The 12,387-nt window shown below is 36.5% G+C and overlaps 1 long non-coding RNA gene across 1 annotated transcript in view; it reads right to left on the minus strand.

Annotated features, from left to right (window-relative positions):
* The window catches only part of LOC144371783 (uncharacterized), a 61,988-nt gene extending 53,297 nt beyond the window's left edge, over nt 1-8,691 (minus strand). Inside the window, exon 1 of the long non-coding RNA XR_013431895.1 lies at nt 4,970-8,691. This is a non-coding gene — a long non-coding RNA (uncharacterized LOC144371783). The remainder of the gene's footprint in view (nt 1-4,969) is intronic.
* Nucleotides 8,692-12,387: the final 3,696 nt, after the last annotated feature.

Consider the following 12,387-nt stretch of genomic DNA (forward strand, 5'->3'; position numbering starts at 1 on the left):
TGTTCTATCTCTGAGCTCACACCCTGTTTCATAAGCTAATTTTAATATTTACATGACTTCATAAATGACCTTAGTGCTTTACCATCTACATAAGCACAAAATCCACACAAAATAGAAACAACTGTCTGGAAGCAATAAAGTTTAGATGATATGAAACAAATTTCTCATAACTATAATCAGTAGATCAACAAAGAGGTCAAAGTTTAATTTACTGGTAGCATAACATGCAAATCTGAAAAATACCCTTTGAAGCCAAATTTCCTGTTAAAAGACATATCTATTGAATGAAATCATGACTAATTTCAAACTATATTTAAAAGTATCATATACAAATATATACTTTTCACTCAATATTCAATAAATCAAATATTATATGTAAAACAACTATTTGGCTCATTAAATTCAGTAGTATTTTATAATTTTAATATTAATCAGATTTCTCTATTCTAGCATACAATATTCAATTCAATAATAGTTTGCTGAAGGAAAAGACTTCTTGGTAAATTTATGATTAAAAAAATCCTATTTTCCTGCTCTTGTCTATGGTAATGGTGAATGACCAAATATTTATGAGCCCATATTTGATATTTTAATGATGTTTGCTTGTAATCATTCTCCCTGCCCTTTACTTTTGGCCTTCTATTGTATCTCAAAGAAAGAGAAAGATAAAGAGAAGGAAGTTGCTAGATTAGAACTACAATAAAGTATTGCTTTGAACTTATCACATACTGGGCCTGGAAGTGCTTCTAAACCTGGTCACTTCCATTCATTCAGTTTTTGCTACAGTGATATTAGACAAACATAAACCACTTAAATATAATGTTCTATTTATAATCTATTTAAAGTAATACCTGCAATAAATTATTCAAATCTCGATTTTATCAATCAAATATTCAATTTTTCCCCATGTAGCTTTCAAATACTATGTTTTCTACTGGTAGGCAAGAATATACTATAAAAAATTATGCTCTAGCCAATAAGCAAACTCACTCTTTGAGGAGATCATGTTTTAGTTTCTGGCTAACGCCAGTTGTTGAGTTGCTATTCATACCATTATGATCACTTGTGGAATAAGCTTTGATATACAAGATGCCCATTATTTTTCAGAGTAAGTTCCTTTTCTAAAATTTCCATTTCATCAGAGAAAAATCTACAAAGGCTTTAAACACTAAGGATTTTCCTATTAGCCTGGAAAGATTGTGAGGACAGGCCATGGTAACAAAAATCCCAAATCTCAGTGGCTAGGCACCAGAAAGATTTTGTGACTTCCGATTAAAATGGCTATTGTAGGGACTTAGACTGAATGAGGCTCAGTCAAGACACCTGGTTTTACAATTGTAAGAGAAAGAGTGATGGAGTGTCCCCATGGTCCTTTAAACAAAGTTTGAAGCTTGGGCAGTTGTGGTAGGTGTAATTTGTTATCTGTGAATTAGAAATATTGCCTATTTGGAGTGATAGAGAAGAATCAGCTTTGATTGCAGGGACACAAAAAGAGTGACAGGAGCCTAATGGCTTGATAACATTTCTTTTAGCACTGAATAATATTCCATTGTCTAGATGTATCAGTTTTTATTTATATGTTCACCCACTAAAGCACATCTTGATTGCTTTCAAGTATTGGCAATTATGAATAACACCACTATAAATATTCACGTACAGGTTTTTGTGTGGATATAAGTTTTCAATTCCTTTGGGTAAATACCAAGAAACATGATTGCTGGATCATACAATAAAACATGTTTAGTAAATCAATAAATGGACAAAAAAATGAACAGACACTTCTCAAAAGAATACAAATGGTCAACAAGTATATGAAAAATGTTCAATATCTAACAATTAGAGAAATGCAAATCAAAACTACACTGAAATTTCATCTCATTCCAGTCAGAATGGCAATTATCAAGAATACAAGGAACAATAAATATTGGTGAGGATGTGGGGAAAAGGGTACATTCCTTCATTGTTGGTGGGACTTCGAATTGGCACAACCACTCTGGAAAGCAGAGATTCCTCAAATAACTAGGAATGGAATCACTACCACTCCTTGGTAGATATCCAAAAGATTTTAAATCAGCATACTACGGTGAACATAGCCACATCAATGTTTATAGCAGAACAATTGACAATAGCTAAGCTATGGAGCCAACCTAGGTGCCCTTCAACAGATGAATGAAAAAACATGTGATATATATCACAGAAATGTGATTAAAAACAGTATTACTCAGCCATTAAGAAGAATGACTTTATGACATTTGCCAGTAAATGCTAAGTGAAATAAGCCAAATGTAAAAAAGAAAAAAAGAAAAACTAAAGGTCAAATATTTTCACCAATATGTGGAAGCTAATCCACAATAAGTGGGGGGGAAAGGGGAAGAACAGAAATTCTGTAGGTTAGAGGCCGGGGTTATGGCTCAGTGGTAGAGCACGTGCCTAGCATGCATGAAGCACTGGGTTCGCTCCTCAGCACATTAAAAAAAATAAAATACAGGTATTAAAAAAAGAAATTCTGTAGGTTAAACAAAGGGGAATGAAGGGAAGGGAGGAAGATGGGAAAGACAGTGGAAGGAATCTGATATACTTTTCCTGTGTACATATATAAATACACCACAGTGAATCCCACCATCATGTATATCCACAAGAATGGAGTCCTAACTAGAATAAGAAATATTCCATGCCTATATATAAAAATGGATTCTACTGTCATATATAACTAAAAAGAATCAATAAAAATCTTAATACAAAAGAACATGTTTAGTTTTATAAGAACCTTCTAACTGCTTTTCAAAGTGGCTGTATCATTTTGCATTCTAACCAGCCAACTAGTGAGTGTCTGATGAGTCACATTATCACCACCATTTGGTGTTACTGTTCTGGATTTGTGTCATTCTAATAGGCATATATCAGTATCTTATTGTACACTGCATTTCATTTTATGTAGCTCAACATCACATAGGCCATTTACATCAAACCCACTGCTAACATAATAGTGAAAAGTTGAAAGCTTTTCATGTAAAAATTAGGAACAAGTTAGGATGCCCACTCTTATCACTTTTGTTTAACAGAGTACTAGAAGTCCCAGTGAAAGCAATTAGGCAACAAAAATAAGTGAGGGCTGAGGTTGTAGCTCAGTGGCAGAGCACTTGCCTAGCATGTGTGAGGCATTGGGTTTGATCTTCAACATCACAAAAATAAATAAGTAAAATAAAGATATTGGGTCCATCTACAACTTAAAAAAATTTAAAAATAAGTGAAAGGCATCTAAATAGGATACAAGTTAAGTTATTTGTTCACCAATGACAGAATTTTATATATAGAAAACCCTAAAGGTCTTCATTAGACAATTCATTAGAATAAACAAATTGAGTAAACTTACAGGGTATAAAAAACAAAAACTGGCAACATTTCCATATAACAATGAACATTTTTACTGAAAAAATAAAACCAAGAAAATAATCCCATTTAAAGTAGTAAAAATGCTTAGGAATAAATTAAACCAGAAGCGAAAGATTTGCACACAAACATTACAAAACATCAACGAAAGGGATTAGACACAAATGATCAGTATGATGTCCTATGTTCATGGATTTGAAAATTAACATTGTTAACATGTTCATATTACCCAAGGCAATTTACAGATTCAATGCAATTCATGGCAAAATCCTAATGACATTTTCAGAAATAGAAAAAAAATCCTGAAATTCATATAGAATCTCAAAAGATCCTGTGTAGCCAAAGCAAGCATGAGCAAAAAGAACAAAGTTGAAGGATCCTGCTACCCGATATCAAAATCTACCACAAATCTATAGTAATCAAAGCAATATAATATTGGCATAAAAACAAATACTTAGACCAATGGAACAGAATAGAAAGCCCAGAAATAAACCCAAGCATATATGATCAATAGTTTTCAACAAGGGAATATTTCAACAAGAATTATTTCAACAAGAATATTTCATGGGGAAATAACCTTTTCAACAAATGGTGTTAGGAAAACTGAATATTTACATGCAAAAGAATGGAATCAGACTCTGATCTTATATCATATCATACACAAAAATCAAGTAAAACAGTGTATTAAAGAACTAAGCATAAAATCCAAAACCACTGAAACCACAAAAATCCTAGAAGAAAACAGGTGAAATTGTTCACAAGATCTTGGGATTGATTTTTGTTATTATGTCCAAAGCACAGGCATAGAAAGCAGAAATAAGTAGAATAATAAACTAAAAAAAAACTTTTGAATAGCAAAGGATTCATTCAACAAAATGAAAAGGCAACCTAGGGGTTGGGAGAAAATGTTGTGAGCTATATGATAAAAGGTTAATATCCAAGAGATAAGGAACCCACATAACTCAATAGCAAACCCCCCAAATAACTTGTTAAAAGTCAGGCAAAGGGCCTGGTACAGTGACACATGCCTTTAATCCCAGTGGTTCTGGAGGCTGAGGCAGGAGGATCAGTTGTTCAAGCCCAGCCCCAGCAATTTAGTGAGACTATCTCAAAATATAAAATAAAAAGAGCTGGGGATGTGGCTCAGTGATTAAGTGTCCCAGGGCTCATTCCCTGGTACAAAAAAAAAAAAAAAGGAAATCCTGCCATTTATAAGAACACGGAAAAACCTTAAAAAAAAACAAAAAAAAATTATGCTGATTGAGATAAGCCAGAGAGAAAAGTACTGCATGATCTCATTTATATGTGGAATGAATTTATATTTGTGCCAGGTATTGAACCCAGGGATGCTTAACCAATGAGCAACATCTCCAGCTCTTTGTTGTTGTTGGTTTTTTTTTTTTTTTTTTGAGACAGGTTCTCGCTAAGTTGCTAAGTGTGCCATTGCACCCAGAGGGAATCCTAAAATATGAAAACCGAATACACAGAAACAGTAAAATAGGAGGTACTGGGGATGGGTTAAAAAAAATTGGACTGGGAAATCTGATTGGGTTGATGTTTGGGTTTTTTCATTGCTTACCAGACAATATGGGTTTTGTTTTCATGCTGATATTCAAATCCTTGATTCTGGTTGTTTCTGAGGCCCAAGGATATCTTCTCCTTTTATCCCCGCTTGGTTCAACCTCAAAATGCACAAGAATCTTCCGATGAATCTTTTTTATAAGCTTAAGCAACATAGCCATCACTCTCTACTGCACAACTTCTCCCACAACTCTGTAGCTTAAAGCCAGTATTTATTTAGTCTCTAATAATGTGGATCAGCTGGATGATTCCGGGCTGGGTTGACTTTATTGCTCTCACCTGGGTCTACTCATGCAAATTTGTGGTCACGTGCCCAGCCTCACCCAATGGCTGTTGGCCAGGGTACTAGGGGCAGTGACTAGGCCATGTAATTTCCTTTCCTTGGCAATCTATCTCAGTTTCTCCACATAGCAATTGCGGGCTTCCATTCAAAAGTCAAAAGAAAGCTGGGTGTGGTGGTGCATGCCTGGAATCCCAGTGGCTTGGGAGGCTGAGGCAGGAGGATCACAAGTTCAAAGCCAGCCACAGCAACGTAGTGAGGCCCTGAGCAACTCAGCAAGACTCTGTCTCTAAATAAGATACAAAATGGAGCTGGGGATGTGGCTCAGTGTTTAAGCACACCTGAGTTCAATCCCCAATACACACACACACAAAAAAAACAAACCATAAGAGGAGGCAAGCCTCAATGTGCAAACACTTTTTAAGCCTCTGATTGCCTCATATATTTTAGTGTCCATTGGACAGAGCAAGTCATGTGGTCAACTCGATTCCTCTACTAGAGAAATAGACTACACCTTGTGAAGGGAAGAAACAAATTTTGGCCACGTTTGCAATCTACCACAGCTACTTCAAATTGGATTTATTATTTGTGCTCCAACTGCCAATACAAATAAAGCTTTTTAAAAAGTGTTTTTGTGAAATAATGTTTACAATCATATCTCATTGCAAGAGCAATCGCTTACAACTAAGCAAGCAAACTACAGAAATGTTTTTCAAGGTTTTAAACCAACAGTGCCGTCAAAGCAGTCCCCTGCTGGCATTTTAACAGGGTACTCCCATTTGCAAGGATTTTGGATGGGATATTTAATTAATGATCTCAGAGAACATATTGTGTATATTTATTTTCTTTGTCCTGAAACTACTTCCTTTGCAAATGCACTTGGTAATACTCCAAAGTGCTTTTCTGCTAGTAGGCAGAAGAACAGTTCTATAAATTGTTGGTTGTGGAAAACACAAAAACAGCTAGCTCATCCTGTTGCAGTAGAGAGCACTTTTGATTGCTTTGTCACACTTCATGTGAGTTTTACCAGAAACGCTGTAGGCTTTGCCTTAAAACCTCTCCCAAAGTGGTAGAAATGGCTCAGCAAATATTTATTCTTGCAGCTCAATAAAACATTCCTATTTCTTCAAGCATTGATGAAGCCATCTGGAGCCCAGAATGACCAGACAAATGGGCAACATTGGTTACTATTGCCTCTCCTCAAGGAACATTAACTAAAATGTCCTTTTAAAGTAAAGCATCTGGACCTATTTATCACTGTTTAACGATGTGAAGGAGATTGCATCCTAACCAGAGGATTGCACTAACATGCTGAATAGGCATCAGAAAGAAATTCAACTGAAAGCAAATGACTGCCAACAGTTCTCCCTCCCTAGAGACTTAGAACTCTCAGTGTCATGTATGGCCCCAGGTCCCCAATTCATGCTTCCATATTTTAGAGTGTTTTTGAATTTTTAAAATAAGGTTAAAAGCTGGGTGTGGTGGCTCACACATGTAATCCCAGCCACTCAGGAGGCTGAAGCAAGAGGATGGTGAGTTCAAACCCAGCCTCAGCAATTTAGCAAGGCCTTAAGCAACTCAGTGAGACCCTGTCTCTAATAAAATATTTAAAAGGGAAATGAGGGTTGAGATCTTGCTTCAGAGGGAGGGAGGAATAAATAAATAAATAAATAAATAAGGCTTGGAGCAGGGGATGCTGGGGTTGTGGCTCAGTGGTAGAGTGCTCACCTACCACGTGCAAGGTGCTGGGTTCAATCCTCAGCACCACATAAAAATAAATAAAAAAAGTAAAGGTATTGTGTCCAACTACAACTAAAAAAAAACATTTTTTTTAAAGGGCTGGGGATGTGGCACAGTGGTTAAGTGCCCCTAGGTTCAATCCCTGGTACCAATAAATAAATAAGGTTATAACTTGCCACTAGATTAGACTCTACAAAAGCATATGTAATTTCATGGACACTCAGTCTCTCCCTGCCTCCTCTTACCCCAAACATACACATGCATGTGTGTGCATGCATGTGCATACACACACAGATGTCTGACCAAACTTCTGAACAAATAATGACTTTTCTGAAAGGCATCTCCTCATCCAGACCCTGACCCCACAGAGTTGATGGTTCCTTCCTCAAGGCCACTAGTGGTGTGATATATCAGATTAACATCTAGAAAACTTTGTTAGTGTCATATTGAGGTGGTTAGTTTTGCTATGTAAAACAATGAACCCCAAACATAGAACCTTAAACTATTATTTTATTGCTCATGATTTCAAGGATAAAGGAAATTATTAAAATATTCTTATTTCTTCAATTCTTAACTCACTACTCATGGGGCCCAGTCAAAGGCGTGGATACAGGAAGGTGTGATCAATTTGGACCATCTGCAGCAGAAGGTTTAATTGTATCACAAATGAGTTACTTTCAAGTTTAAGGATGGAGCCAGATATAGTGGCATAGTCTTATAATCCCAGCAGCTCAAGAGGTTAAGGTAGAAGGATCCCAGATTCAAGGCCAGCTTCATCAATTTAGCAAGCCCCTAAGCAACTTAGTGAGATCCTGTCCCAAGATAAAAAATAAAAACGGCTGGAGATGTAGCTCAGTGGTTAAGTGCCCCTAGGTTCAATTCCTGGTACCAAAATAAAACAACAACAGAAATAAAACAAACCCTTAAGGATGAGAGCTGGGTCCTGTGGTACACAATATAGCCCCAGCTATTTAGGAAGCTAAGGTGAGAGGATCACCTGAGCTCACTAAAGTTCAAGACCATCCTGGGCAACATAGGGAGACCCTATCTCAAAAAACAAACCAAACACATTATGGGTGGATATTCTATGACCCTGGTGATGTTTATATATTTGTGTATATTCAAGAGGTGATAAAGCAGGATGCAATAGCACATGTCTATACTCTCAGCTACTCGGGAGGCCAAGGCAGGAGGATCACAAGCTCAAGTAACTTAGTGAGATCCTGTCTAAAAAACAAACAACAACAAAAAAAAAAAAAAAAAAAAACAAGAAGGTTTGGAAATGTAACTCAGTGATAGAGTGCTTGCCTAGCATGTGTAAGATCTTGGGTTCATCCCCAGCACAATAAACAAGCAAAAAAGATGAGACTTTAGGGGCTGGGATTGTGGCTCAGAGGGAGAGTTTTCGCCTCGCATTCGTGAGGCACTGGGTTCAATCCTCAGCACCACACAAAAATAAAATAAAGTTATTGTGTCCACCTATAACTAAAAAATAAATATTAAAAAAAGATGAAACTTTAAATAAGGTTAACAAGGAGGACAATTGGGTAACAGGTTAATATATGTGTTCTATTTTGATTTCTATTTATGTTTAAGAAAAGTTCACTATATGGCTTATGCTCATTTCTAAACTGGGGAGGTGTTAGTATTGTCTAACCCTAAAAATTTCATCCCATAGACATTATAGAAATATTAGGAAATTATGATCACGGGGTATTTTCACCACTATTTACTGTTTCACATCCAGAGAAGTAACTGTTCATTTATTTACTTTTTTTATGAAGCTGGATATCAAAACCTAAGACCTTGTGCATAATAGGCAAGTACTCTACCACTGAGCTATACCCTAGCACTGAATTTATTTTTTGTTTACAAATCAGTTCCATGCCTACACAAAGGAGACCATAATTCATGATTACTTCAAATATAAAGGAAACAAATTCTTATTCTCTTTTTGTTCATAGTCTTTGTAATCTCTTTAAAATCTTCTCATTAGTCATTTATTCCAAAAATAGTTATTTGGCTTATTTTGTGCAAGGAACAATATTCAACACCATGTAAGATAGGGTTTCCCATTTGCTAACCCCCCATCCCAGGCTTATTCATTCATTGAGTAAATATCTAATCAAGTAGATTTTGTACCCCAAGTATAATTGCAACTCCACACATCAAACTCATTCATTCAATCAACAAATACATACTGCGTATCAGGTATGTGCCAGCATATCACTGTGCTTGATGTTAGTGCTCCAAGAATGAGCAATGTTCAGCCTTCTTTGCTTTCTAGAGTTTATAATGGGTTCAATCCCTGGTACCAAAAATATGGAATGGGATCCTAATTATAATAAATTATACTCCATATATGTATAATATGTCAAAGTACACTCTACTGTCATGTATATCTAAACAAAATAAATAAAAGAATGATTGCTGTGAATGTCATGTGGAGCCCAGATCAGAGTGGGGCCACTGTGGATTCAAGGAAACAGGTTAAGAGCAATCCCCATTTAGCATTCCAGGTGGGAGTCTGGGCAAGACTGGGGTCAGTGAAAATGGAGAAAAGGAGATGGATTTCAGATTTACACAGGAGAAAAACAGACCTTGGAGGTGGGTACATGTCAGTGGTGGATAACTATAGGCTGGGCCTACTGTACTGACCCCCATATGCTTTCATTTGAAGGGTAATTTGCCTAAGGCTGCTCTGACAGTGCCTGGCTCAAGTCAATAGAATATGCTACTTTCCTCAGCAACCAACCAGGTACTACTAGGAGGAGAAATGCAGGTCCAAAAGTCTCCTTCATGCTGATAAGAAGAACACAAGTGGGCTGGGATTGTGGCTCAGTGGTGCAGTGCTTGCCTAGCATGCATGAGGCACTGGGTTTGATCCCTAGCACTACATAAAAAAAATAAAGTAAAGGTATTGAATAATAGTGTGTGCTCATACCTGAATTATCTCTTTCCAATGAAAAAGAGAAATCTAACAGCCTTCCCTTATTTTGAAAAATCTGTCCCCATCAGTTGAAACTGGTAGCGTTTCTGTCATAAATTCTGAGGGAGAGGGGCTGGGGTTGTGGCTCAGTGGTAGAGTGCTTGCCTAGCACATGTGAGGCACTGGGTTCGATTCTCAGTACCACATACAAATAAATTAAATAAAGGTCCATCAACAACTAAATTTTTTTTTTTAATTCTGAGGGAGAGGGAAACACCAAAATTGACTCCTAAATCTCCCAAAGTTTCAATATGAACTTATTTTTTAAACAGGTCGTTGGATGGTTTCTTTGAACATTTAACTTTTTTGTTGTTGTTTATTACCTTTATTAAGGTTTCTACAAACTTCCTAGAGGTAGCAACAATCTATGTTTTCTTTTGGAGAAGAATGGCAAATGCATTCACATGAGGTTGTCCATGTGAGTCATTCACATGGTACATCAGCTGAAACTGTATAAAAAACCACTCCCAAAATGTTATGACAATAATTTTTTTTTATCCACGATTTTGAGGCATGGCAATTTGGGTTGTGCTCAAATGGGTAGTTCTAGGCTCACACTTGTGAATACAGTCAGCTAGGAGGTCAGCTAAGAGCCTTCAGCCCACATGGCCTGGTGGCTGCTCTCTGTGGTCTCATCTTTTAGCCTGGCTTCTTTACATGGTATTGTCAGAGCTCCAAAAATCAACAAAAGAAGACCATCCCTTAAGTTTTGCCACTTTTCCAGTTTTGCTTGCATCTCATTTACTCTTGTCTATTGGACAAATTCAGAATCATTGTACAAGAACATGGATATAGAGAGCCATGACCAAATTGGAGACCATTAGTGAAACAAATTGCCACATGTAGTTTCATTGTTTTAACAGTGAGTGACTTCAAAACTGTGAGAGGAGCTAAGTGCCGTGGTGCACACTTGTAATCCCAGCAGCTTAGGAGGCTGAAGCAGGAGAATCACAAATTCAAAGCCAGCCTCAGCAAAAGCAAGGCACTAAGCAACTCAGCAAGACCATCTCTAAATAAAATATAATGAAAGACTGGGGATGTGGCTCAGTGGTTGAGTACCCCTGAGTTCAATCCCTGGTACCACCACCCACCCCGCTGCCAAAAAAAAAAAAAAAAGAGAGAGGATTTTCTATGATCCCAGGAATTTATTCACATTTACATAGGGTCAATACACTAGCTTATGAACACCAACTGCTTGACCTGGTGTTCTTGATCTAATGTGTATTGAGGTAATAAAAATTTTAAGTATTCAAGACTGAAGCATGGAATTGATTGATGCTCACCCATCCCATACCTTTGATGCATTTATTTCATAGAAAATTCTAGAATCACTGCAGCTTCTTTTCTTGTGGGTTTGTGTGTCTAATATGATTCTTTGAATTATCTTTTGGTTTATCAAACATATTGTGGCTGACTCAAAGTGCATCCTGGATCACTGTACACTTGTTTATGTAGGATTTCTTTTTAAAAATGTCCTCTCTTTAGAATAGATATGGGAAGTAATGACAAACTACAAAATGTCTATAGTATACGACAAAACATTGCTCTTGCTCACATGCTGTAGATCAGCCAAGGAGTCTGCTGCTCTGAGCTGGATCAGGGTCAACTCCATGTGTCTCATTGTCCTTGATCCCAATGGTGAGCTAAGTAAGGCACATTCTTCTTATGATGATGACAGATGTACAAGAAGACATATTCAAAAGTTTAAGACACGAAGATTTATTTCTTTGATCTTTTGAAAGAAAAATTTTTCCAATAATTTTAACTGCCAATCTCTTCCCTAAATGGCAGTTAAAATTATTGGAAATATTTTTCTTTCTTTCCATTTTATTTACAAAATTTATGGAGACATTCTAGTTGCCCATTGTTTCTATTCTTGTGTGTTCCCAGCACAGGTGAGTAAGAAATTTGTTTGTTAAACTAAATTATTGAGTATATCTCACACTATGTCCTCTTAACCACAAGTATGACAACAGATTCTTTTCTTTTGTGGTATTTTATTATTCATAGAGGAAGGATCACCTTCTTTTCTCATTTTTAAATAAAAGTTCTAGACATTTATCAAGCATCTAACACTTTCAAAGGCTGCTCAGGCTATTTTGCCAGTTAGCTGAGAAGCAATGGCATGGAAAGCAGTTCTAAAATCCCCCTAGAGAACCAGTGATTAAAAAAAAATAACCCTAGAACAAATAAATCTTCTGTGGTTGATAGGATAAAAACTGTTACTTTAGGGTCATCTACTTAGGTACAGTCATGTAAGCTTTATGGATTGATAATAAGTATTAATGACAGAAGGTACTGAGGTAGAAAATAAAGACTTGGAAGTAAATATAGTAGGAAGAATGTCTGTCATTGACTAGTATGTGGAATCTAAGCTAACTCTAGCAGGATTTTAGGACAGGTGGAA

This window comes from Ictidomys tridecemlineatus, chromosome X (genome assembly GCF_052094955.1).
Source record: "Ictidomys tridecemlineatus isolate mIctTri1 chromosome X, mIctTri1.hap1, whole genome shotgun sequence".
Lineage (NCBI taxonomy): Eukaryota > Metazoa > Chordata > Mammalia > Rodentia > Sciuridae > Ictidomys > Ictidomys tridecemlineatus.